Source organism: Lissotriton vulgaris, chromosome 3_1 (genome assembly GCF_964263255.1).
Source record: "Lissotriton vulgaris chromosome 3_1, aLisVul1.2, whole genome shotgun sequence".
Classification (NCBI taxonomy): Eukaryota; Metazoa; Chordata; class Amphibia; order Caudata; family Salamandridae; genus Lissotriton; species Lissotriton vulgaris.
This window is the reverse complement of record NC_141689.1, coordinates 1,860,380,394-1,860,406,190: the sequence shown is the minus strand read 5'-3', so window position 1 is coordinate 1,860,406,190 and position 25,797 is coordinate 1,860,380,394.

The following is a 25,797-nucleotide window of genomic DNA, read 5'->3' as shown; positions in this document are numbered from 1 at the left end:
GGTTGGCATTTCTGGGGGACTTCAACGGTCGAGTCGTGTGGAACTCCCCGCCAGCGTCTTCAGATGAACTAGGTCTATGGACTGACTCAGCGGGGAGCGTGGGATTTGGCGTTCTTAGGTAATCGATGGTCGGCGCAAACATGGCCGACGTGGTGGCACTCCAACGGTCTCACAGGTAACATTGGGTTCTTGGAGTTATTCCCCATTTGGGTCGCTCTGATGGCATGGCCTGATGACTTCAGGAACCGCTCAGTGGTGTTTTGGTCTGATAATATGACTGTTGTTGACTGCATTAACCAACAGGCAGCACGCTGCAAATGGATCTTGAGATTGTTGAAAGAAATTGTGCTGCTTTGCATGAGATTGAATGTACAGTTCAGGGCGAAACATGTGCCAGGCGTACTGAATCATGCGGCTGATGCACTCTCTCGTTCACATGTGCAGGCATTCAGGGGTTATCTACCTACAGCGGACCTAGAGGCGGCACCATTCCCCGAAGCACTATGGCTAATCGGTGCCCCGGATTACAGGACCTCGTGGCAGCGAGCTTAGCCCCCAGGACAAGGAAGGCATACGAAGGAGCGTTTCGTTCCTATTGCACATTTTTGGGTCCCACAGGGAGTCAGAACTGGGGTCAGGAGGAATCCTTCCTGGGGTTCCTGGTAGCGCTGCACAGGGAGGGCCGATCAGCGGCAACGGCCAGTAGGCATAGAGCGGCCATTTCATTCATGGCTCAGGTGCATGGCATAAAAGACCCGACGGGTTCCTTTTTGGTTAAGAAAGCCCTTCGCGGCTGGCAGCGCCTCGAGGGTCGCAAGCAAGATACGAGGCGCACGATTGGCTTGGACAGACTGTCTCTGCTTTTAGCAAAGCTGGATGAGACGTGTTCCTCCCATTTCGAAGCAGTTCTGTTCCGGGCAGCTTTCGCATTGGCATTCCATGGGGCTATGCGGGTGAGCGAACTTGTCGCAAGGAACAAGAAAGATATGGAGGGAGGCTTGTCCAGGGATCACGTCCAAATAAGGGGTGATTCGATGGTGATCTCAATAGCCAGGTCCAAGACTGACCAGGGAGCTATGGGAAATAGTGTTATCGTGCAGCGCGCGCGAGGGTCCCCCATCTGCCCGTTGAAGTGTGTAGAGGAATATTTGGCGCTACGAACGGCTGCATGGGGGGGTAGTTTGCTTCGGCACAAGGATGGCACCCCACTGACGAGATTTCAGTTTCAGAGGGTGCTAGCACTGTCAATCGCTGCCGCGGGCCTGGACCCATGCGATTTTGGGACCCACTCCTTTAGGATATGGGCTGCTACTGAGGCTACAGCTAGGGGTCAGAGTGCGGAGGAAGTGAAACAGCTGGGCCGTTGGTCCTCGAATTGCTTCAGAAGGTATGTGCGATTGCACATGTTGTAAAGATCAATTGACATGCACTCACGCTTCTTGTCTTTTGTTTGCTTTGCAGTTTCGCGAGCCTGTCACGCGGGGCGGAATTTGAAGTCGATCCAACATCGGGAGACCAGCGGTCAAGGATCACCGACTGGAGAGAGGATGGTATGGGTCGTGGGCCACTCATACGTGAGGCGCGCCGGGGACGTATTCATGGCAGGTGACGCGATTCACGCACCTGGGGAATACGGGTACAGAGTGGCCTTCCATGGGAAGGGCGGGCTCTGTTTTGACCAATTTGAATCATTTTTTTAGGGTCTTTTAGGGCGGCATAGGTCACCGCCATCTGTAGTCATAGTACACCTGGGGGGCAACGACTTGGTGACACTGGGTAGACGAGTGTTATTGGAACACATTTTGTCGGCTGCTAGCTGGTTGGCTAAAAGAATCCCGGGGTGCACGATTGCCTGGTCCCACATGATTCCAAGGAAGGTATGGCGGGGGGGCCTTTCGGTGTCAGCACTGAACCATTCAGTGAAACGAGTCAATAATAAAATTGGTAAATTGTTCCGCTCTGCGCAGTTGCATAGCATTCCTCATGGGTGTATTCGGGGTGATCACATGTATCTGAACGACGGGGTTCACCTGTCCAGGGAGGGGAATGACTTACTCATAGGAGACTTCATAGCATGGCTAAGGGGTTTGAGGAAGCATGACCTTTAGGAGGAGTAGGGGGGACCGGATAGTCGGTCAACTATCCGGTCTGTGGCGGTAAGGTCATGATCGGTGAGCAGTAATTTCAAGGTCCCTAGAGGGGGGCGCCACCCAGAATGGATGGGAGCGCCCGGGGGGAGGCGGCCATTGGCCCCTTCCACGGGGAGGCGGCACCCACTAAGGATGGGTCACCTATGGGGAGACGGCCATAGGCCCCTCCCAGGGGGGGAGGCGGTTAGATGCCCCTCCTACTAATTTCCCGGGGGCTGGATATCCGCGACGGCGGATAGAGGGTGTGGGGATGGGGGGGAGTCCACGCTGTCCTTCCTACAGATACCTCACACGGGAACTCGGACGACCTTTAAGATGGCGTCGAGTAGAAAGGGGGCCCCCACCACGACAAGGGAAGTTACAGTTGGCAATGAGGGTAGAGTCCTCTGCGCATGCGCCGCTCACACCGTGAGGGCGAGAGTCTGGTAGTAGGGATCTGACACCCGTTAAGACCTTGCCGTTGGCCCTTAATGCTAGGATGTACAATTTTAATTTAGAATGTATGCCTTTTCAGGATGTTAGACTCGGCTAGGAAACCTTTGTATTAGAGATCTGTTAAGGTTAGCTAAAGTACATGTCTTCATCGAAATGTAATAAAGGTAAAATTGTACATAATGCATAATGATGAAACTTTTATTTAATGTTTTAAATTTTGTTTCATATTTTAATAAATACGGCCGGGAGGGTGACTCCCTCCCGCCTTCCAAAAGTTCAACCGGTGTCCGACTTCCCATCCTTGGGGCTAGGTGTTGGGAGGGGGTGGCGGGCATCCCGGCCATATGGAAAGGGGCGACCATTCGGTCCCCCCGAACGTATGGTTGGGTGCCTCGATCCCCCCGGGAAACCATTTTGGGCGGGGGCGTGGCCCGGCTGGTATGCCCGAAGTGGCGCAGCCGGGGCGCGCCTTCTCCAGCCCAAGAGGGGTGGTCCTAGACACCTCCAAAGAAGACCACGCCCGAAGGCATACAGGAGGAGGGTACACGCCCTCCCGCAGAAGAATAAATAGAGCGGGAATCCGAAGAAGCGTCCTCTTGTTCCTCGGCTCGGAAGGCTGCACCCACTCGTTGCTCGTGAGCCCTCGACGGAACAAGCAGCAATTTTGACCCACCCACCAGCCCCTTATGGCAAATGTTTGTGTAAATAAAGAGTTGTGAGAAATAGGAGTATAGGCCTTTTTTCCTTTTGAGAAAGAGTAAAGGAATGTTTAGGATAAGGATTTGACTTTTGCATTGCAGAATGTGTTAGAGGATAGAGGGTGTGGGGATGGGGGGGAGTCCACGCTGTCCTTCCTACAGATACCTCACACGGGAACTCGGACGACCTTTAAGATGGCGTCGAGTAGAAAGGGGGCCCCCACCACGACAAGGGAAGTTACAGTTGGCAATGAGGGTAGAGTCCTCTGCGCATGCGCCGCTCACACCGTGAGGGCGAGAGTCTGGTAGTAGGGATCTGACACCGGTTAAGACCTTGCCGTTGGCCCTTAATGCTAGGATGTACAATTTTAATTTAGAATGTATGCCTTTTCAGGATGTTAGACTCGGCTAGGAAACCTTTGTATTAGAGATCTGTTAAGGTTAGCCAAAGTACATGTCTTCATCGAAATGTAATAAAGGTAAAATTGTACATAATGCATAATGATGAAACTTTTATTTAATGTTTTAAATTTTGTTTCATATTTTAATAAATACGGCCGGGAGGGTGACTCCCTCCCGCCTTCCAAAAGTTCAACCGGTGTCCGACTTCCCATCCTTGGGGCTAGGTGTTGGGAGGGGGTGGCGGGCATCCCGGCCATATGGAGAGGGGCGACCACTCGGTCCCCCCGAACGTATGGTTGGGTGCCTCGATCCCCCCGGGAAACCATTTTGGGCGGGGGCGTGGCCCGGCTGGTATGCCCGAAGTGGTGCAGCCGGGGCGCGCCTTCTCCAGCCCAAGAGGGGTTGTCCTAGACACCTCCAAAGAAGACCACGCCCCGAAGGCATACAGGAGGAGGGTACACGCCCTCCCGCAGAAGAATAAATAGAGCGGGAATCCGAAGAAGCGTCCTCTTGTTCCTCGGCTCGGAAGGCTGCACCCACTCGTTGCTCGTGAGCCCTCGACGGAACAAGCAGCAATTTTGACCCACCCACCAGCCCCTTATGGCAAATGTTTGTGTAAATAAAGAGTTGTGAGAAATAGGAGTATAGGCCTTTTTTCCTTTTGAGAAAGAGTAAAGGAATGTTTAGGATAAGGATTTGACTTTTGCATTGCAGAATGTGTTAGAGGATAGAGGGTGTGGGGATGGGGGGAGTCCACGCTGTCCTTCCTACAGATACCTCACACGGGAACTCGGACGACCTTTAAGATGGCGTCGAGTAGAAAGGGGGCCCCCACCACGACAAGGGAAGTTACAGTTGGCAATGAGGGTAGAGTCCTCTGCGCATGCGCCGCTCACACCGTGAGGGCGAGAGTCTGGTAGTAGGGATCTGACACCCGTTAAGACCTTGCCGTTGGCCCTTAATGCTAGGATGTACAATTTTAATTTAGAATGTATGCCTTTTCAGGATGTTAGACTCGGCTAGGAAACCTTTGTATTAGAGATCTGTTAAGGTTAGCCAAAGTACATGTCTTCATCGAAATGTAATAAAGGTCAAATTGTACATAATGCATAATGATGAAACTTTTATTTAATGTTTTAAATTTTGTTTCATATTTTAATAAATACGGCCGGGAGGGTGACTCCCTCCCGCCTTCCAAAAGTTCAACCGGTGTCCGACTTCCCATCCTTGGGGCTAGGTGTTGGGAGGGGGTGGCGGGCATCCCGGCCATATGGAAAGGGGCGACCACTCGGTCCCCCCGAACGTATGGTTGGGTGCCTCGATCCCCCCGGGAAACCATTTTGGGCGGGGGCGTGGCCCGGCTGGTATGCCCGAAGTGGCGCAGCCGGGGCGCGCCTTCTCCCGCCCAAGAGGGGTTGTCCTAGACACCTCCAAAGAAGACCACGCCCCGAAGGCATACAGGAGGAGGGTACACGCCCTCCCGCAGAAGAATAAATAGAGCGGGAATCCGAAGAAGCGTCCTCTTGTTCCTCGGCTCGGAAGGCTGCACCCACTCGTTGCTCGTGAGCCCTCGACGGAACAAGCAGCAATTTTGACCCACCCACCAGCCCCTTATGGCAAATGTTTGTGTAAATAAAGAGTTGTGAGAAATAGGAGTATAGGCCTTTTTTCCTTTTGAGAAAGAGTAAAGGAATGTTTAGGTTAAGGATTTGACTTTTGCATTGCAGAATGTGTTCTTGCAGGAGAGAGCAGTTGATGACACATCAAGACTATGTCAGAATTTTTCTTTCCTTAGTAGGTAAACAACTGTCGTATTTATTTTGGTCGGGCGGTAAGGTTATGATCGGTGAGCAGTAATTTCAAGGTCCCTAGAGGGGGGCGCCACCCAGAATGGATGGGAGCGCCCGGGGGGAGGCGGCCATTGACCCCTTCCACGGGGAGGCGGCACCCACTAAGGATGGGTCGCCTATGGGGAGACGGCCATAGGCCCCTCCCAGGGGGGAGGCGGTTAGATGCCCCTCCTACTAATTTCCCGGGGGCCGGATATCCGCGACGGCGGATAGAGAGTGTGGGGATGGGGGGGGAGTCCACGCTGTCCTTCCTACAGATACCTCACACGGGAACTCGGACGACCTTTAAGATGGCGTCGAGTAGAAAGGGGGCCCCCACCACGACAAGGGAAGTTACAGTTGGCAATGAGGGTAGAGTCCTCCGTGCATGCGCCGCTCACACCGTGAGGGCGAGAGTCTGGTAGTAGGGATCTGACACCGGTTAAGACCTTGCCGTTGGCCCTTAATGCTAGGATGTACAATTTTAATTTAGAATGTATGCATTTTCAGGATGTTAGACTCGGCTAGGAAACCTTTGTATTAGAGATCTGTTAAGGTTAGCCAAAGTACATGTCTTCATCGAAATGTAATAAAGGTAAAATTGTACATAATGCATAATGATGAAACTTTTATTTAATGTTTTAAATTTTGTTTCATATTTTAATAAATACGGCCGGGAGGGTGACTCCCTCCCGCCTTCCAAAAGTTCAACCGGTGTCCGACTTCCCATCCTTGGGGATAGGTGTTGGGAGGGGGTGGCGGGCATCCCGGCCATAAGGACTATGGCAAAACAGCATTTTGAAGTGCAATATATTATTGTTTCTCAAAGTCGATCTCAAAGTCGATCACAATAAAAGAATGCACATAATGTGTATATGACACACACACACACACACACACACACATTGTTCTCTTACCCCTCACTCTAGGTGTATTGGGCGTCGAAATCTGTCTCTTCAGGATTACCTGTGAGATTCATTAGTTCATTAAGATGTGGGTCAAGGTAACCGATCTTTTTGTCAGCTATTGTCCCTTTTTAGCAGGGATTCATTTAACGTATTTTGTATTTAAGGTGCTCCAGTCTCATTTATTTTTTATTTTTCATACTTCATATTTTCCTCTTTGAAAGCCATCTGCTAAAAGAGTAGAGAATCTCCTAGTATTAATCAAGTCTCAGTTTTTCGTTCTCCCTTTCTGCATATCTCTGTTTTTCGTTCTCTATTTCTGCATATCTTTTACATCAAATAACAACAATTTGCCTTCTTCCTTATAGTTAGACTTAGCCCTTTCTGCAGGATCACCTCCAAAATGGTTGCCTTCACCCCTCCTGTTTTCTGAATTTGTTGTTATTGGCATTAGGACTCTGTACACTTTTCCACTGCTAACCAGTGCTAAAGTGCTTGTGCTTGCTCCATAAACATGGTAATATTAGCCCACGCCTGATTGGCATATTTCATTTACTTGTGAGTCCCAAATAAAGAGGAACAACATCTACAACATGAACACAGGACCTGTAAATTAAATGCTACTAGTGGCCCTGCAGCAATCTGTGTGCCACCCACTCAAGTAGCACTTTAAAATGTATCTCAGGCCTGCCATTGCCACATGTAGTACAGTTTTATAACTGACAATTCTACGTGGCAAAACATACCTTTTCCAGGCCTAAACCTTCCTTTTTAATATATATGAGTCCTCTCTACAAGAAAAGGTGAAATCTTTAAGTTTTGGACTCTTCGCAACCTTGCCTGTTTGCTCTGTGACTCCACCACCTGGGTTGACCACCAATGTAAAGCTCCAGTGAACCTTACTCTTCGCAGGACAGCGACCACCAGTGAAGATCAACAATGTGAGATCTGCCCTCTTTGTGTTACAGCAATGACAGCCGGCAGTGACCGCCAACAGAAATTTCCAGCACTGCCTGCCCTGATCTTTGCTCTACAGGGAAGGCAATCCACAATGCTCTCCCTGCTCCTCAGGTTGACCTCCTCCATGAATTAAATACTTTGGGACCGACTTTAATGAGGTAATTTTTTTTTAGGCGGACAACCTGGTGCCTGATCCAGTCCACAGTCGACTGCAGTTGGCCTGAACGTCTGACTTTGCTCTATCTTGCATGACCAGATGACCACAGGTGACACTTTGTGCTTTTAGGTAATATAGTCACCTAAAACTTTGAAATTGCATATGTCAGGTTCTACTGCTTGGATTTATGTCATTCAGGTCTCATTTTTATTATTTTTATTTTTATTTGTCTACATTGGTGTGGAATTTTTCTTGTGTTGTGTTTTCAAATTATTGCTATTTAAGTGCTAAAATGTTTTTAATAATTGCCTCTGAATTAAGCTTGACTTCTTTGTGCCATACTACCAAAGTGTTGAGCGCATGTTAATCTGGTGACTTTTATGGTTCTCCATGACAAGGATTGTGGTTGCTGCTTGAGTGGGTCTTACATCTCCCTCAGCCAATAACCCCATTTGATACACCTACTTATACCTTAGACCAGTGTTTCCCACACTGTGGGTTGGGGGCTGATCTTTTGATAGCCAGAAAAGTCAAAGCAATAAATAAAGATGCCCTTAAATTCTGTATTTATTATGTTACATTTGCAGTGGTCAAACATCTATCTATCTATCTATCTATCTATCTATCTATCTATCTATCTATCTATCTATCTATCTATCTATCTATCTATCTATCTATCTATCTATCTATCTATCTATCTATCTATCTCTATTGTAGTAATTGTAAATGATTTTTCTTTCTTTTTTAGAGGGGAGACCACACACAGTCCCTCACTTTTAAAAATGTAATTATAATTTATAATTGCTTTTTTATTGGGGGAACCCAATTACCTTTACCATCCTGTATACCTATAACCACCACTAAGCCCTAAAACCCTCTAAACAGTCTATGTCCCTGCTCACCCCTAACCCCTAAAAATACCCTTTCCACCATATGTCCCCACCCACCCAAAACCATAAAAATACCCTTACAACCCAATGCCCGACCCAACACTAAACCCTAAAAATATCATTACCAATCTGTACCCTTACCCACCCCAAACCTAAAAATAACATTATCCCCTGATACCTCTACCTACCCCTAAATTCTAATAGTACCCTTACCACCCTAAACCTCTACATTCCCCTAAAGCCTAAACATACCCTAACCACCCTATACCCTGACCCACACCTAAACCATAGAAATCCCCCTAGCATCCTATACCCTTTCCCACCCCTAAACACTAAAATGACCCTGTCCATTCTATAGCCTTACTCAACCCTAAACCCTGAAAATACCCTTTTCACCCTTTACCACTGCCCACTCCAAACCCTCCAAAGCCGAAATAATACCTATATATTTATCTTTATCTATATCGATATCTATGCCTTTGGACATATGGGCCGGGATGCCCGCCACCCCTCCCAACACCAATTCCCCATAGGAGGAGACAGACACAGATTTGAACTTTTGGAAGGCGGGGGGGCCTCACGACCCCCCCGGCCATATTTATTAAAATATGAAACAAAATGTAAAACTTTAAATTAAAACGTTTCATGAATCATGTACAAATTCAACTTCAATTACATCTTGATGAAGACAGGTTTTTCAGGCTAACCTTAACAAATCTCTAATACAAAGGTTTCCTATCCGAGTCTAGCATCCTGATAAATGCATTACATTTGAATTTGTACAACCTAACATTAAGGGCCAACGGCAAGGTCTTAATCGGTGTCAGATCCTTATCACCAACTTCCCGCCCTCACGGTGTGAGTGGCGCATGCGCAGAGGACTTTACCCTCGCCGCCAATTGTAACTTCCCTTGTCGTGGGGGCCCCCTTTCACTCGACGCCATCTTAAGGTCATCTGAGTTCGTGTGCGATGTATCCGTAAGAAGGACAGCGTGGACTCCCCCCTTCCCCACACTCTCTTCCGCCGGAGCGGATATCCGGCCCCCGCGAAATTCGTGGGAGGGGCATATAACCGTCTCCCCCTGGGAGGGGCCTATGGCCGTTTCCCCTGGGCGACCCATCCGTAGTGGGTGCCGCCCCCCGTGGGAGGGGCCATTGGCTGCCCCCCCCCGGGCGCTCCCATCCATAATGGGTGGCGCCCCCCCAGGGACCTTGAAATCACTGCTCACCGATCATGACCTTACCGCCCGACCAAAATATAAATACAACAGTTGTTTTACCTACTAAGGAAAGAAAACTATGACTAAACTTGCAACAGCTTGATAAATTCACTGACTTCAACATTGCTACAAAGGGAAAAAGGTCCTAAAGCAAAGCACAATCTTTATTGAATCCATTCCTTTACGTCTCTACAAAGGAAAAAATGGCCTACAAGCAAGTATTTAATGACATGCATACCCTCGTCATACATTTACGATGCAAGAAATGATTGCCTATACATGTTTTATTACATCAAATAACACCAACAATATCTCTTTATTTCAGAGAGTCTGCAACAAGGGGCTGGTGGGTGGGTCAAAAAGTGCAGCTTGTTCCCTTGAGGGCTCACGAGCGACGAGTGGTGCAGCCTTCAGAGCACAGGAACAAGAGGAAGCTTTGTTGGATTCCCGCACTATTTATCCAGCTGCGGGAGGGTGGGGCCCCGCCTCAAGCACGCCCATCAGTGCACGGACTTCCGGGCAGGTGTTTAGGACAACCTCTTTTGGGCAGGAGGAGCGTGTTCCGGCCACGCCGCTTCGGGCATACCAGCCGGGACACGCCCCCCGCCCACAATGGTTTCCCGGGGGATCGGGGCACCCATCCATACGTTCGGGGGGACCGAGTGGTCTCCCCTTTCCATATTTATATCTATATCTGTATCTGTACAGCTACTGGGTAGTTGTTGTTTGGACTACCTTTCAATGGCAAAATGGCTTTTTGGATTAGATAGTAATTTTGGCAGTTTGACAAATCTTCACAAAATATTTCAAAATGCTCCTTCCTGCAAAGTTTTGTAAGGTGATCACTCAAGCGAAAAATGGAGGACCCAAACACAATTCGCCCATGCACTTTCCATCTGTAGTTTTAGAATGTACTTCAACTAAAATAGCTGTACGGAATACACCAGATTTGGCAGGAATCTAGATCTTGGTCCATTCAGTTGCTTATAAGAAATTAAGCCCAAACAACTTATATTTCACACGGCTGAGATCTGATGGGCAGCCAACACTTGAACAATAAATCGGCGGCAGCCATCTAAGGTCTCAGGACTCAATCCCTTGTCCTAGAAAAAGGTATTAAAGATATATATGCCCGGGTCCAAATCATATATATATTTTTTTATAAATTTAGGAATCTGTGTTCAACTCCAAAAAAAAGTGCAGCCTCCCGTGCTGTAAGAAAATACCCACCTCCTCGAGAGGGCCAGGGCCTTGGGAGAAGTGGCACACATGATTTAGAAGAGGAGGGGTATGCTGCTCCACCTCCCCAGACCTTCTTAAGGCACCAAGGACAACATTCCCCATGTAACTCTGGACTTTTTTCGAACCATTGGAGTGACCGCCCACATTCGGCCTCCATCTATTGCGTTCTTTGAGGTATTCCTCTCATTAGTTTGTCTACCTACAATTATTGCTCTGATTTATCTCTGTAGACAAACGGGCCCCCTTTTTTTCATTGTGACACGATTGCGGAGGCATTCTTCGTATGATCTTGTCTAGTTGCAATTATTGCTTGGGACCGCGTTTGTAAACAAACGGGCGCCTTTAAAATTGTGACACGATCACGTCAGATGCGTGATCTGCAGTACCGCCCCTTACGCATCACGTGCTTTTCATGTTTACTTTACTTTACCCGCGACTCCATTCCCGCGTTTACCGATACGGGCGGCGGATGTGGCCGCTTGTAGGTGTTCCAGCGGGGAGTCGTTTGGTGAAAAGTAAGCCTCGTTTTTAAAACCTAACGAAGTTTCATGAATTTCCAACTAGCGGCATTGGGAAGGGTTTATTTACCCCCCTTTTTCCTTTATTTTCACGTTACAGCCCAAACGTGAAGATTTCCTCCTGCCGCTATGCCCATGGGGCACATTATTTCTTAATACAATGTAAGTGTCTGGCAGATTTTTCCTCTTTTGGAGCGCACTGTGCTCTGTACACTTCTTGCAAGGGTGTTTTCTTGCTTTCTTGGTCTATCACCTCGAGTTTTTAAATCATATATCTGGTTTATTGAGCACTGTTTTCATGCAATTACTTACTCTTTGTAGATATTTAAGGCACAACGGACAAAGACAGGACGTTGTTTGTAATATTGAATGAATAACAGAGTTATTACTAGCTTGTTCTTCTTTTTGCTAATCACGAAAAGGACAAATTCTTCAAGCTTACATACAAGTTGATTCTAGTATAGGCGTGCACATGTCTAGAGTCTAATAGGGTGGATGCATATTTCTTAGAGTTCGTAATTTGGACACTTTTTGTTTTTTATTCACCCCTACAGAATTTTATCGTTTCTCCTACAATCAGGAGTTAATTGAAATCGGGGAAGATTTTCCTAAAAGGAGCTTCGACAACTGCAGGTCGTATTGTTCCGTGTCATTACTGCTTGGGTCTGAGCGCTTTAGCGTGCTCCGATCAGTGAGTGGTATTGTATTGTTTCATTGGTCCTGACGAATGCTGAGCTGAATTATTGCTCCAAAAGCAGAAACATGTTGACCGTATTTTATCTTATTAATTCTTTTCTTTCACCTGATTAATGGACTAATTGGTTCAAATTTGCACAACCTTTTCATAGTCCTGAAAAATAATCATGTTTTTCAATCACTGGTTTTAATAGAGTTAGAGCTACCCTCTTATTAAAGTAATTTGGAGGTGTAGTCCATACTCTTTTTAACTCACTTTCACTTCTCTAGCAACTAAGGAGGACCCAATGAAGACAACTGGCTACCAGTGTTTCACTGGGGCCTGAGGGTCCTTTTAGCTAGATCTCTGAGCACGTGCACTCTATCTTTCCTACTAAAAATAATTGTCTTTTCTAAGGTTCAGTAGCACCTTGAACAGAATTTGTCTTGCTTACTGTGTTTGTTGTGTACATTAACACTCTCTTGTTGTTTGACATATTGGTTTATAAGGGGTATGAGAGTGTTTTTCCTGACCCTTACTCTCTTGTTGATGGAACCCAACATTCCCCATGGCCTAATGAAATAAGGCAAGGAGGCATGCAACTCCCTCCCGAGCATGTGCAGGAACCAGGTACCCCATCCCCTAGGAATGGTATTTGATTTTTGGGTAAGGAGTGTGCTGCCCACCTCTCTGAACCTGTTCAGACCCTGTGGACTGTATCCCCTGATCCATTTTTTTTATTTTGGAGAGGGGCATGTGCCCCCTCCCCGAGCTGAGATCGGCCACTATAACCCCATGCCCGGGGGCCATATGTTCTGCAGTGCCCCATTCCTTTATTATTCACTGCTCCAGCAAGAACTGTATCATAATATCCTAGTACTTTTTTAAATTAGTATTTTCATCCTGGTGATCTCCCTAGAACATGCAGGAGCTGCACCAAACATGTTTTTAACGTTGTGTGGGGCTGCAGTAAAAATATAAGTCGCCTGTGTTATTAAATCCATGACCCTAGGAGAATTTACCATAATTTTATAAGGCACTCCTACCTCAAAGTCAATGCTCTTCAACTGGAGTACAAGGCCCTCTTGTGGTTGTTTTCATGATTCCATTTTATGGACTAAAAAATGTTAAAAGAATCACTCAAAGACATTTGGATTTTTTGTTTTTTAAATAAAACTTTATTAAACATTTTTTAAAGCAATCAATTTTATTAAACATTGCAGTGTATGAAATATATATTCTATTAAAGTTTTTATTGATTTTTGGATAAAGCTGATAGATCTGCTTCATATATGTTCACATGTGCACCCCTGATAAAGCTAATAGGCTCCCTTTTTTATTTTAGTGTTGTGACCCTTTGAAAAAGTAAGTAAGTCTGACTGACTGTGGCCAGGCCTTATGAGCAGGGAACTGAGGGAGGAAGGGCACTTGCACTGGGTTGGGGCCCAGCACCTGGCTGCTACAGGCGTTGCATTGTGGAGCAAGTGGGTGCCAGTGGGAGGGTAGGGTGCTTGCAGGGGGTTGGGTGCATGGAAATGGACATCTTGCTTTATGTTAAAAAAAAGGAAATTCACTGAACCAAACAAAGTTCAAGTGACATTATAGTTAAGAATTGTATTAAAATGTTAGTTTACATTTTTTTATAGTAGAAATTCACTGAACAAAATGTTAAAGGAACTTTATAGTTAGATGAAAATGTAAATTAAAACATGTCATTTTAAACAAATAAAACCTCTGAAAATCATGAGTTATGATTATTTCAAGTAACTATAACTCGCATTTACCAAACAGTGCTGTTTACCTCACATATTACATCACTCCTGCATGTTGTATGACATCATTGATAAAATCAATTCAACAGCTGAAATGACATCATTCATGACAACATTGTGTATGGCACAGTGTAGTAATTCAGTCGTACTCTGGAAGATCGTTTTGAATAGCTTTAATCACAAACAGGTGCTGCGCAGGTTATAGTTATTTTAGGCCACGTGTAATAGATACTTTCGGGAATGAGTTGTAGTTACTTGAGATAAATATAATAGGCGAATGTCAGTGTTTTTGCTTGTTTAAAATGGTATGTTTTAGCTGACATGTTTACCTAATAATAGCACTCCTTTAACATTTGTTTTTCTCTGTGAAAATATATAATATCATTTTTAACATCACTGCAACATCTGAAATGTTATCATAGATAGATAGATAGATAGATAGATAGATAGATAGATAGATAGATAGATAGATAGATAGATAGATAGATAGATAGATAGATAGATAGATTGATTCCAGGAAACACTGGACCACTAACCCATGAGGAGTGGAGCACTAAGCCAGTCGAGCAAGCCGGTGCTAATAGGGAGGATGCAACAAGGAAAAACTGAGGCTCAGTCAGGAATGCATGGTGTAGACAGGTTTACTCTTACATGACTCGTTTTGGCAGTCGCAGTGGCCTTGCTGACATACAGAAATGTAGGCAAAACGGTGTATGTATTCATTTGAATAACTGAACAGTGAAGACAGACACATTAAGAGCATCACATAAAATAACCAATACACATGGGCGCTATCTTAGCCTGCTAAAATAATGTTTATTCTGGAGATGATAATTCATCAAACAATATAGATAGTGTAATGAAGGCAACAGAACACTGAAATGCAAAATCAATAACTGAAATGATCGCACGAGACAAAAGTCAACAGTAAAGCTCAATGGGATGTAGTGAGCACACAGTGGGGGTGCACAGTGTAGACAGGGATCCAAGATTCAAATTACATAATGAAACAATTAAGATAGATGACAGACCCAACCAATTGGGCTTAGGGCTAGCACGCTGTGAATGATGTGCTCATAAATAATGGGCGATTGTGAATAAGAATTAATGTGGGAACTAAAACAGAAAAAATACTATAACACTGTTGCTGAAGGAAATTAAGCAGATGAGTGTCTCCTTGCGATGGCGTACAACATCATAGACCAAAGCCATCAATCCGGAAATTAGCCCAGATGGGCAGTGTGACATATGTAAGAAAAGATATATGTGATGTAAAAGAAATAGTTACGTCCCAGTAGGCATATGAGCTGTTACAGTTCAAGTTCACAGGAACTACACAAGGCATAGGATAAAGAAATATGTGTGCCATAGTTGAGCCCCAGAGAGCTCAGTATATCACCGAGTGTTTGTAATGTAAACTGTGTATGACATTGGATGGGCCTGAGTGGGCAGGAATGTCACGTGAACAAAATTATATTTGTGCACAAGGGCAGATTGTAGGGCTAACAAACTCCTGGAAGGAACAGTAGCATCCCAGGGAGCTAAATTAGACTTCTGTGTGCAATTCAAGGAACAATACAACTATCAAAGTAAAACTGAATAAAATATATGCGCATCTGTCAAGCTCATGGGCTTGTAAGTACATGGACAAGTGCAGAGATTCAAACGAGAAATTCAAAATAGTGCAGTATAGATCTAAGATACAGAACTGTCTATACAGCTGGAGAAAATTACCAATGTATCAAATTATTACACATATGTCAAGACGTAAGACTGTCCTGAGAGGGCAAATACAATATCAACACACTTAGATTTTATACCACAGATATATGTTGTACAAGGCACCCGATCTTAAAGTGAAATTAAAAGAGGAGGACAAAGAAAATCTCATTTCTGTGGAACTAAATTAACACCGCAATGATGTCAAAGAAATGGGTAGGGGAACCCGTCCAGCTGATTCTCGTGGCTGCCACAGAGTGCCCTTTCCTTTACTTCTCTAATAAAGAACACAACAAGACAGAGTCATTGTGGGAAATAAAACACAGTGTCTAATAGAGAAGGGCTCACAAAGAAGACAGTAAAGCACAAAACTAATTCTGTAACAGTAGTTAGTTGGAGGAGGCACAGGAATACATATATGGAACATAACTCAATATACAGATGTATATTCAGTTCCCCATCTAAATTAAGGCCCCCAGGACACAGGTATCAAGCACAATGATCACTTGGGACTCTCTTTTCCTGAGTCTGAAAGTGTGACCCTCACCTCTGGGAGTATGCACAATCTGTTCAATGGCATTAAAAAAACTACTTGGTGTGATCACTGAAATGTTTCTCATGGAAATGTCTAGGTACCTGGTACTAGGGATTGCAGTGATCAATGGCCCTTAGGTGTTCAAGGACCCCCTTCTTCGCTGCAAATGAATTGCTACTTCATGCATATGTATATCACAGTTGGCTGGGACCCTCTAGGATATATATCTAATGAACTGTGAACTACAAGTTCAGCACTAGGGTGTTCACAAACATTGGAAAGCATATATACCTGAAAAGGAATTTCAATATATCCCTAGATCGGATTAATTCTATAGCCTCTATAGCCAAATATGAGATTGTTTTTATATGTCCAACAGACAACGGTGACAGCATTGTGCTTCTCAAAAGAAAATCTTCCATTAAAGAAGCCATGAGACAACTTTTATGAAATCACAGACAAGGCCACCTATGCCAGGAGCGTCGCCACTCTTTGGGATAAGTTACACATATGGAGGGACAAGGGACTTCTATACTGGGAAGAGTATTGTTTTCTCTGAAGAGAATTCCCCCCCAAATTTCTCAGACTTCACATTCTTTCCTAGGTGTACAAGGACATCACAAATGCCCTTGAAAGACCCATTGTGTCTTCCAAGGGCAATGCCCCAGAAAATGTAAACAAATATGTAGATGGAGTACCAAGGGATTTTGTCATCAATTTACCTTCATATGTGAAGGACACCAAAGAGTTTCTGGGTAAAATTTCAGGCCTCATATGGGAAGATGATTTGGTTCTAATGACACTTGACATCAGGTCTATATATACGGTTATTGATTCTGAAAAAGGTATTGCAGCATACTAAAACATTTTGCACGCAAGACACATCAAATTCTTGTTCTAAACTGAGATGATTGAGGTGATGATAAGATACCTTCTCCACAATAACATCTTTACCTTTTATGGCATCCTATACAGACAAACCTTCTGCAAGGCGATGGGTACTTGCTTGGCCCTCAGTTTTGCTAACCTGTTCCTAGGCTGGTGGTTTGAGCAAGTATGTGGTGATGCCATCCACACAAAAAATAAATACTTTAAGGGGGGGTCTAAGGCTAATTTTGAAGACCAGCGTGAATACACAGCCCTATGAAAATCAGTGTACAACAACAAAGATATTCACGGGTCTAAACAAACATTATCCAAACCATCATACAACATTCAACAAACCACTCTGATTATAGAGAGAAATCTTATCTCTTCCTTGGATACCCATCAGTCACCAAACTTAGTGATCTTTATCTTCATCTGGGTCTCCTTATCCACAATACTCAGGGCTTAACAGGGGCTACAAACTTATTCACAGCCCGCAAAACGCCCGAGTAAGTGATCCCTACTGAGAAAATGGAATCTTACCAGATGTAAACAGATGGTGATCAAATGGGATTGTTTGGTGCAGTGCTAAGGTGAACAAAGTGAAAAAATGTTAAAATTGATCTATGAGAAACCTAACTTTATTGATGTAACTCATAGTTCAAACTAAAAACAGTGCAAAGATAGTGTTAACAAATAACTATCTAGAATCTTAACATGGTCAACATGTTTCAGCATCTAAGGTTAACTGACTCTAACCGTGCTTTCTTCAGGACCTACTACTGAATTGCTACTGCAAAGAAAATTATATACCAAGAAACCTATATAATATAATGGATCTGAATGATACCACCATAGTCACCCAGTTCGCGGTGTGAACAGAAATCCTTCCTCATACCACATCCTTTGACAGACGGTGTCTATGAGAAAAAAGAACATCATATTTCAATGTGGGGTGTATAATAATCATAATAAGTATAGATAATGTTCCTAATAGTGACATTTCTAATCAATATATGCTTACTAAGATTGCTAATTCATGGGAACCTAGCTTCAATTTCTCACCTTATTGTTCAAAGGAAGCTGCCTCACCTTACCTGGCAACGGCTCAGGAAAAACAGGAGGCACCGCTCTAAAAAGGAGACAAGAACCAAACAATATTTTGAGGTTCATACCCCTAATATCACATCTTAAAAGTGCAGGCCTGTCAGACAGCCCAGACTGCACAGCACCATCACTGTCACTATGTCTCACAGAATTATGTAATTTATTATTTGGCAGCAGTTTTATCCTATTGTATTGCCCCAGAAGAACCGGGTAAAAACTGCTGTCAGCACCTATGCCTTCTTGTATTATCACCAAAAACTAGCCAGGGACTGTTGTTTTGTGCAACTACTGACATGCTCCAATATGTTCTCTATCTATTGTGTGTTATAAATCATACTTCTATTGATTAGGTCATCCAGCCCAGGTACCTCCTCCCGTTGGTAATGGAAAACGAGTAAAAGATCCTATCTCACATATGCCTCCTCATACCACATGTGTCTTACAGCAGTTTGTGATACCGCTGTATACCCTTACGTCACATCTATGGCGGTCAACGTTCACTGATTGGATGGTAAACTGGCTACTTGTTAATCTCTGCACACAGTCACCGCAGTGACTACTCATCTATCCCCGCATGTGGTTAGGCAGCTGTTTTATGGTTGTAAAGGGAATTGCGGCCGCAACACTTTCCTTACAACAAAGAGATAAGATTTCTCTCTATATTCAGAGTGGTTTGTTGAATGTTTTATGATGGTTTGGATAATGTTTGTTTAGACCTGTGAATATCTTTGTTATTGATGCCATCCACACTACGCACCTGTAAAAAGCTATTCTTCGGTTCAGATATATTGATGATCCTTTTATTATATGGAGGGGTACTAGTACGTCTGCTACAGAGCTTGTCAGAAACCTGAGCAACAATACTCTCAACCGGTTTTCACTCATAGCACCAGCAAGCCCAGCATCAAATATGTTGATGTCAAATTAGGGATACTCAACAAGGACGTTCACAATCATCTGTTCAGAAAGTTCACGGCTGGTAACAGTCTTCTTCATACCCTCAGCAGACACTTGGCCAATCTGAAATAGAGTTTCCCCTATGGGAAACTACAGAGTACAGGAAGAAAATGCAGCACCCACGAAGCCTATCTGAAGGAACAAAAGGTGATGGTCCAATGGTTCAGAGAACAGGATTAACCTCAGTGGATTCTCCAAAAGGCAATCAGTTGCATAAAAGGGTTTAACAGAGAATGTATCATCTTTGACAACAGGCAGGAATCCTGAGATGTGACCCTATCATTGGTAACAAAATTGGAGAAAAACTCAGTATCACTTACCACAGGGCCAGGACAAAGATGCCTGGGTTTATAGTGACACAAGTCTCATCATGTGCCTCAAAGAACATAACCTTCAAGGTCTCTTACAATGTGGTCTCTGAAAGGCCTGCAAAAATAGCCACACTGGAAAGGAATGGTACACCATGAATGGCAACACTCTCACCATTAACCAGTTTTATACTTGTAGCTCATAGTTGGTGATATATCTCCTGGTAGGGTGTTGAAATATCGATTACAAAAACATAGTTTTTTTTTTTTTTTTTTTTTTGGGTAAGACATTTATTGCACATTGTCATAGAAATAGTACATTCAATATCGCCTACAACCTGAGAAGGCCGCTGTTCACGTTACTTAAGAGTAAATCAGAGTCTCATCCATACACAGCCCATCAGCCGACAACCATAGGTCCGGCGGCGCGTTGTCAGTGTCAGTGTAGGCTTGTTGTTCGACAATGCATCAGAATGGTGTATATGCCTGGTCAGTCTCACATTTTCAGTATTTTCAGCCAAAACCCCCGTAACCTTAGGGGAAGGACACAACAACAAAACAATAACCCCCTTTAAAATTCAAGGCACTGTGTCACAACATTCTCCCCCCCTCATTGCCCTGCCATGTGTTGCACAGAGTAGCAAGCGACCCGTAGCAATTGAACGTTCAGCACGTTTCGTCATCAGAAGCCACTGACACCAGATATTGTCTGAAAGGTTCCCAAAAGTCTCTGGGGCGGGACCCCATAGGTAACTCCTCCTCATATGTGACTAGAGTATCTCTACAATAAGTCAAATCCTCTATCCAGTTTTTCACCTTTGGTTTCCGCTTACTGTTCCAATGTAAGGATATTCTCCTCTTCGCCATCAGTAGTGCAATCACACATAATTTACGTCGTCTCGCTCTCAAGTGTGGCACCAATCCCAGGAGACAGACTTTAGCAGTACATGGCAATGTGGCCCCCAGCATAGTGTTGAGTGTCCGCATCACCTGATCCCAGTATTGCGCCACCGCATCGCAGTGCCACGCCAAGTGTATGAAATCTGCGTGTTCCTGTCCGCACCTAGTACAGTTGGAGTTGTCTCTCAGACCATATCTATGCAGCCTTTCAGGCGTGTGGTACATGTGGTGCAAATACTTATAATGAATCAGTCTAAGATTTCCGTTTGGCGTCAGCATCCCCGTTAGCATGCAGTAGGTCTCCCATTCCTCTTCCGTGAGGACATCCCCCAGTGCTGTGTTCCACTTCTCCCTGGCTTTTGTGGTGTTACCCCCATTGCTAGATTGCGCGCTGTGGTACAGTCGAGACACCAAGTGTGATGCTGTGGGGGTGCTGAGCACGAGTGTCAGTGGTGCAAGTGCTTGTGGTTCTTCCGGGAATGTCTCAAAATGTTCTTTCACCGCCCTCTGTAATCTGTAGTAGTTGAAGCTAAACAACAGGGTTGGATTCTGAATGTATGTCAGTTGGTCTAACGTTATAAATTGCCCGTCTCTATATAAATCTCCTAGGGTATCTATGCCAGCTCGTTTAAGAAGGTCCATCCCCACCTGTTCCTGTGTGACAGACAGTGCCGGATGGTGAGCCAATGGGAGTGTTGGTGCGTAGAGTGGTGTGCAACGTGCCATCCTACTCAGTGTCCTCCATGCTTCTATCGTGGCGTTCACTGGGTTAATGTCATGATCATGTAATCTGGGGCGTTTGTGCGGCAATATACTCGTCAGTGGGATGGGATCAGCATCTCCCTGTTCTACAGCAACATGTGTTAGGAATGGGATCTCGTGAAACCAATAATGTGCGAATTGCGCCTGCGCACACTGATAGTATAGATAAATGTCTGGCACCTTGAAACCCCCTTTAGCGTACGGCAGTGTCAGAGTCTGCAGGTCCAATCTAGCCTGTTTCCCCGCCCAGATCAAGGAGAGCATGAGGGATTTTATGTTACGAAACACCTCCGCCGGGGGCTTGATAGGTATGTTATTGAAAAGATATAAGAATTTAGGCAGGAGTACCATTTTTACTATGGCGAGTCTATCTGCCAGTGAGAGCGGTAGCCCAATCCATCTCTTGACTTTATCTTCCAGTGTTGAGACAGTTCTCCCGTAGTTGGTGCGGATGACTAGTTCCGGGTCTCTATGGAACCAAATGCCTAAGTATTTCGTCGGTTCATCCTGCCATTCCAGGGGATAGTCCAGCGCTGTGGGCTGGGTACTGTCCGTCAGCGGGAGTATGAGGGATTTGCTCCAATTGATGTGGAGACCCGAATATTGGCCGAATTTAATGTATTCCCTCAGTAGGGGGTTGAGATTAGTCTCCGGGTTTTTTACGTAGAGGACCATGTCATCTGCGTACAGGGCTATGTGTATGGGCCGCGTCGGCATCTGAATAGCTGAATAGTGGTGGTGCTGTCGTATTTTACACGCTAGGGACTCTAGTATAAGGGCGAACAGCATTGGCGACAGAGGGCACCCCTGTCTAGTGCCTCGCCTTATGTCTATCGGGGTCGATAGATGCTTGTTCACCCGTATGCGAGCTGACAGGCCCGAGTATAGCATTGTGATCCAGCCGATGAATAATGGGGGGAACCCCATCCGGATTAGGACTGCGTGTAAGAATGGCCAGTCAATCGTATCGAATGCCTTGGCCGCATCCAGTAAGACAGCTACCGCTTTTATATTTGGGGCCAGGTAATGTGCCAGAGCAAAAAGGGTGCGAGTGTTGTGCGTGGTCGAGCGATCCGGAATGAAACCTGCCTGGTCCGGTCTTATTAACATCGGCATGAGCGGCTTCAGTCGGTCCGCTAGTATGCTAGCTAATATCTTAGTGTCTACGTTAATTAATGAGAGGGGGCGGTACGAGTCACATTGTTCTTCGTCCTTGCCCGGTTTGAGAAGAGCTATGATCAGCGCCTCTCTCATGGATGGTGGAAGTGTTTGGGCTTCGTGTGCGGTTTCGTACAGATTCACCAGATGTGGCGCTAGCGTGTCTGCATACGTTTTGTAAAATTCTATGACGAAGCCATCTGCGCCCGGTGCTTTGCCATTAGGGAGTCTTTTGATAGTATCTATGACTTCTTGTGTTGTGATAGGCCTTGCTAAATATTCCCTGTGTCCGTCCGCCAGCCAGGCGATCTCTACGTCAGCCATGTATTCCAATATCTCCTCCCGTGGTATTTGAGCCCTGGCCTCGTACAGTGCCCCATATGTGTCCCTGAATTCTCCCATTATGGTCGGTATGTCGTGTGCACGTTCGCCGTTTTTTGTGCGTATAGTCGCTATATGTTGTGGTGCCCTACCTGAGCAAATCTTTTCCGCTAGAGCTCTGCCCGGCCTACCCCCTTCCCCATATCTCCTAGCCGTGGTCCTCTTGAAGATGTACTTAAGTTCATCATCAGCAAATGTGTTGTATTCCAACAATAGTACCTGGATGTCACTCAGTAGTGCCGTGTCCCCAGTGGTTGTGTATCGTTGTTCCAGGTCTCGAAGCATCTCCTCCCTCCTTTTAAGCTGGTGACGGATATCTTTTAATATACCTGCGGACGTGTTAATGCACACGCCCCGTATCGTTGCTTTAAATGCTTCCCACAGGAGGCACGGGTCTTCTGTGGTGGGGGCATTTAGCTCAAAGTAGTCGGTAATTGCTTTCAGGACTATATCAACGTATAGTGGATCCTGCAGGGCCTGCGCGTTAAATCGCCAGGTGTAGGGCGGTGGGACATAGTGAGGGATTCGTAACCTTAGTAGTACCGGATTGTGGTCTGACAGTGTTCGCGGGAGATGTGTTATCTGCTCTACCCATGTGAGGACGTCCTGTGTGGCTAACCAGTAGTCTAACCTGGACCAGCTCCTATTTGCCGCATTTACGTGTGTGGCTACCTGTTCCCCCGGGTGCAGTATCCTCCACAGGTTGCTTACGTGCATATCGGATATTGCGTCTAGCAGCATTTCCCTCGCCTTGGTATGTTGCTCAAGTGTGTGTGGAGCTCTGTCAAGCCCGTCGCTGAGTGTGACGTTAAAGTCCCCCCCCCAGATTACATTATCCGCCTGTATATCCGCTATTGTGTGCCATAACCTTTCGAAAAACCCTGCATCATCCACATTCGGGCCATACACATTCACTAGAGCTAGTTTTTGCTGTCTCACCTCGCCCACCACTATGACATATCGTCCCCCTTTGTCAGTGTACGTGTCTTTGATTTTGAAGTGAGTCCCTTTCTTGATCAAAATACTGACGCCCCGGGAGTATGACGAGTAGTAAGAGCCAGTGGCGGATTCTGCCCATTTGTTCCCCAGCCGGGATGTGGACGTGGGTGCCATGTGCGTTTCTTGTAGTAATGCCACATCCACCTTAAGTCTATCAAGGTACGCAAACATCTACCTTTTCTTTTTTCGGGTTCCCCAGCCCCCTGACATTCCATGTGAGAAAGTTGAGTGTGTCAAAGCGTGCCATTAACATGCGGTCAGGTGAAATCGTGTGTCGCGTGAGTCGTGTGGCCACCTGTGAAATAGCGCATCTTTAACATCAATAGTACAGGCAACAAAAGAGGTCGCAATGTTTCTCAGACACAGTGCAAACATATGAACCATTCTCAGCTTCCCCTCCCCCCCGCCACCCACTTCAGCGCCCAAACTGTGCCAAAGCCATTCCCCCCCGAACTTCAGAACTGTGATTAAACTTGTTGTGGGGTACACCATCCTGGGGGTGTCGCCCAAAGCACACATCTCCATCCACATAGTGGATGTGGACGAGCGCGATTCTACATAATGATATCGTCAAAATTTCTTCTCCCCTTCCTCTCCCCCTCCCATCCCCTCGCATGCATTTATGACAATCGTTAACCCCCCGTCTCCCCTCGTGGTTCCAGAACATACACAGGCAGTACCGCACACCCTCAAAGTCAGTGTCTCGGGGTTTCCCAGTGTTAGTGCATTTAGTACAGCCTGCCAGCCGCATGTCTTTAGTCAGTTGACCCACTGATTCCGTGTGCGGGTTCTACAACAACACTCCCCAAGTGTACTTACTGCGTTACTGCCATGCACGGCCCCCTTCCAATGTTCGCCAGCAGCAACGACCACGTCCTCGTGGAGTGCAAATGATAGTCTCGTTCCACTTGTAGCGTCCGTCGCCTGCTGCCAACTTCGAAGAAGCAATCCAATGGTACGCATAGGTCAGCCATCGCGTTGTCAGTCGTTGTCGCTCATTCTGCCCGCGTTCTCCCGATCCTTCCGACGCTTGGTGAGGGTCTTGACGTAATCCTGGGCAGCTTGCACCGTCGTGAGGACCACCGGCCTGCCATCCGTTAGGATTTTAAGTTTAGCTGGGTACAGCATCGCGTAACCAATTTCCAGCTCACGAAGTTTCTTCTTCACTGGAGCAAACTCCTTTCTAGCCTGCTGCACCGCCATGGTGTGGTCTGGATAAAACTCCAGCGAGTTGCCCTGGTGGGTAATGGCGCCTTTTTCCCTCGCCAGGCGAAGTATAGTATCCCTGTCTCTGTAGTTGAGCACTCGGGCAATGATTATATGCGGCGGAGCCCCTGGTTTCGGAGTGGGGGCCAGGGAAAGATGCGCGCGTTCAACCAGGAAGACGTCGGAGAAGCTTCCAGCCCCGAATATATCCTTCAGCATGTTTTCCACGTACGTCTCCATCCTGCCGGTGTTGGTGGATTCCGGCAGGCCCGAGATGCGCACGTTGTTGCGGCGGGACCTCGCCTCCTGGTCCTCCACCTTCGCCTTCAGGGTTTCCAGGGTCTTCTCGATGGCGCTGTGTGTTTTCGTGAGGTCTTTGGAGTGGTCTTCCACCGAGGAGATCCTCTGTTCCGCCTCCACCAGTCTCTCCTCGTGGTTTTCCAGCTTGGTTGACAGAGAGTCCACTCGCGCCATGACATTGTCCATTTTGTTATTCATATCTTGCAGGCTCTGCTGGATAGCCCGTAGTACTGCCTCCATGCCGGCGCCGTCCCCCAGAACCTGGTCTCCGTCCGCTTCTTGAGCAGCTCCTGTTTTTGCCGTTTGCTTTCTTGCCTCGAAGGGCAGCTTCGACTGCTGCTTGTCAGGCTTCCCCATCGCCCCCGGAGATATAGCTGGGCTAACAACTTGCGGGCTTGGTGGGGTTATTGGCTTGGTCGTCGCCCGTGTGCGCCGGAACTGTGCACCAACCGCCCTCTGCGCTGTGGATCTACGCATCAGACGTTCCACTCAGCCACATAGTCACTCATTTCAGCTCGGCGCTCTATACTGGCGTGTCCCGTGGTATTGCATTTGTTGTGGGATCTTGCCACTGCCTGGGTATCCCCCTGCCTGGCGGAACCGGCCCGCGGTAGTTGGCGGGTCTGGCTCGCGCCTTTAGGTGTAGCGCGTAGCAGCGTAGAGGAGCCCCGCACCTGTCCACACTCCCCGGTGCGCCCCCAGCCGCCTCACTCCCTTTCCCGCCTTTGCTGCCGTGTAGTGTAG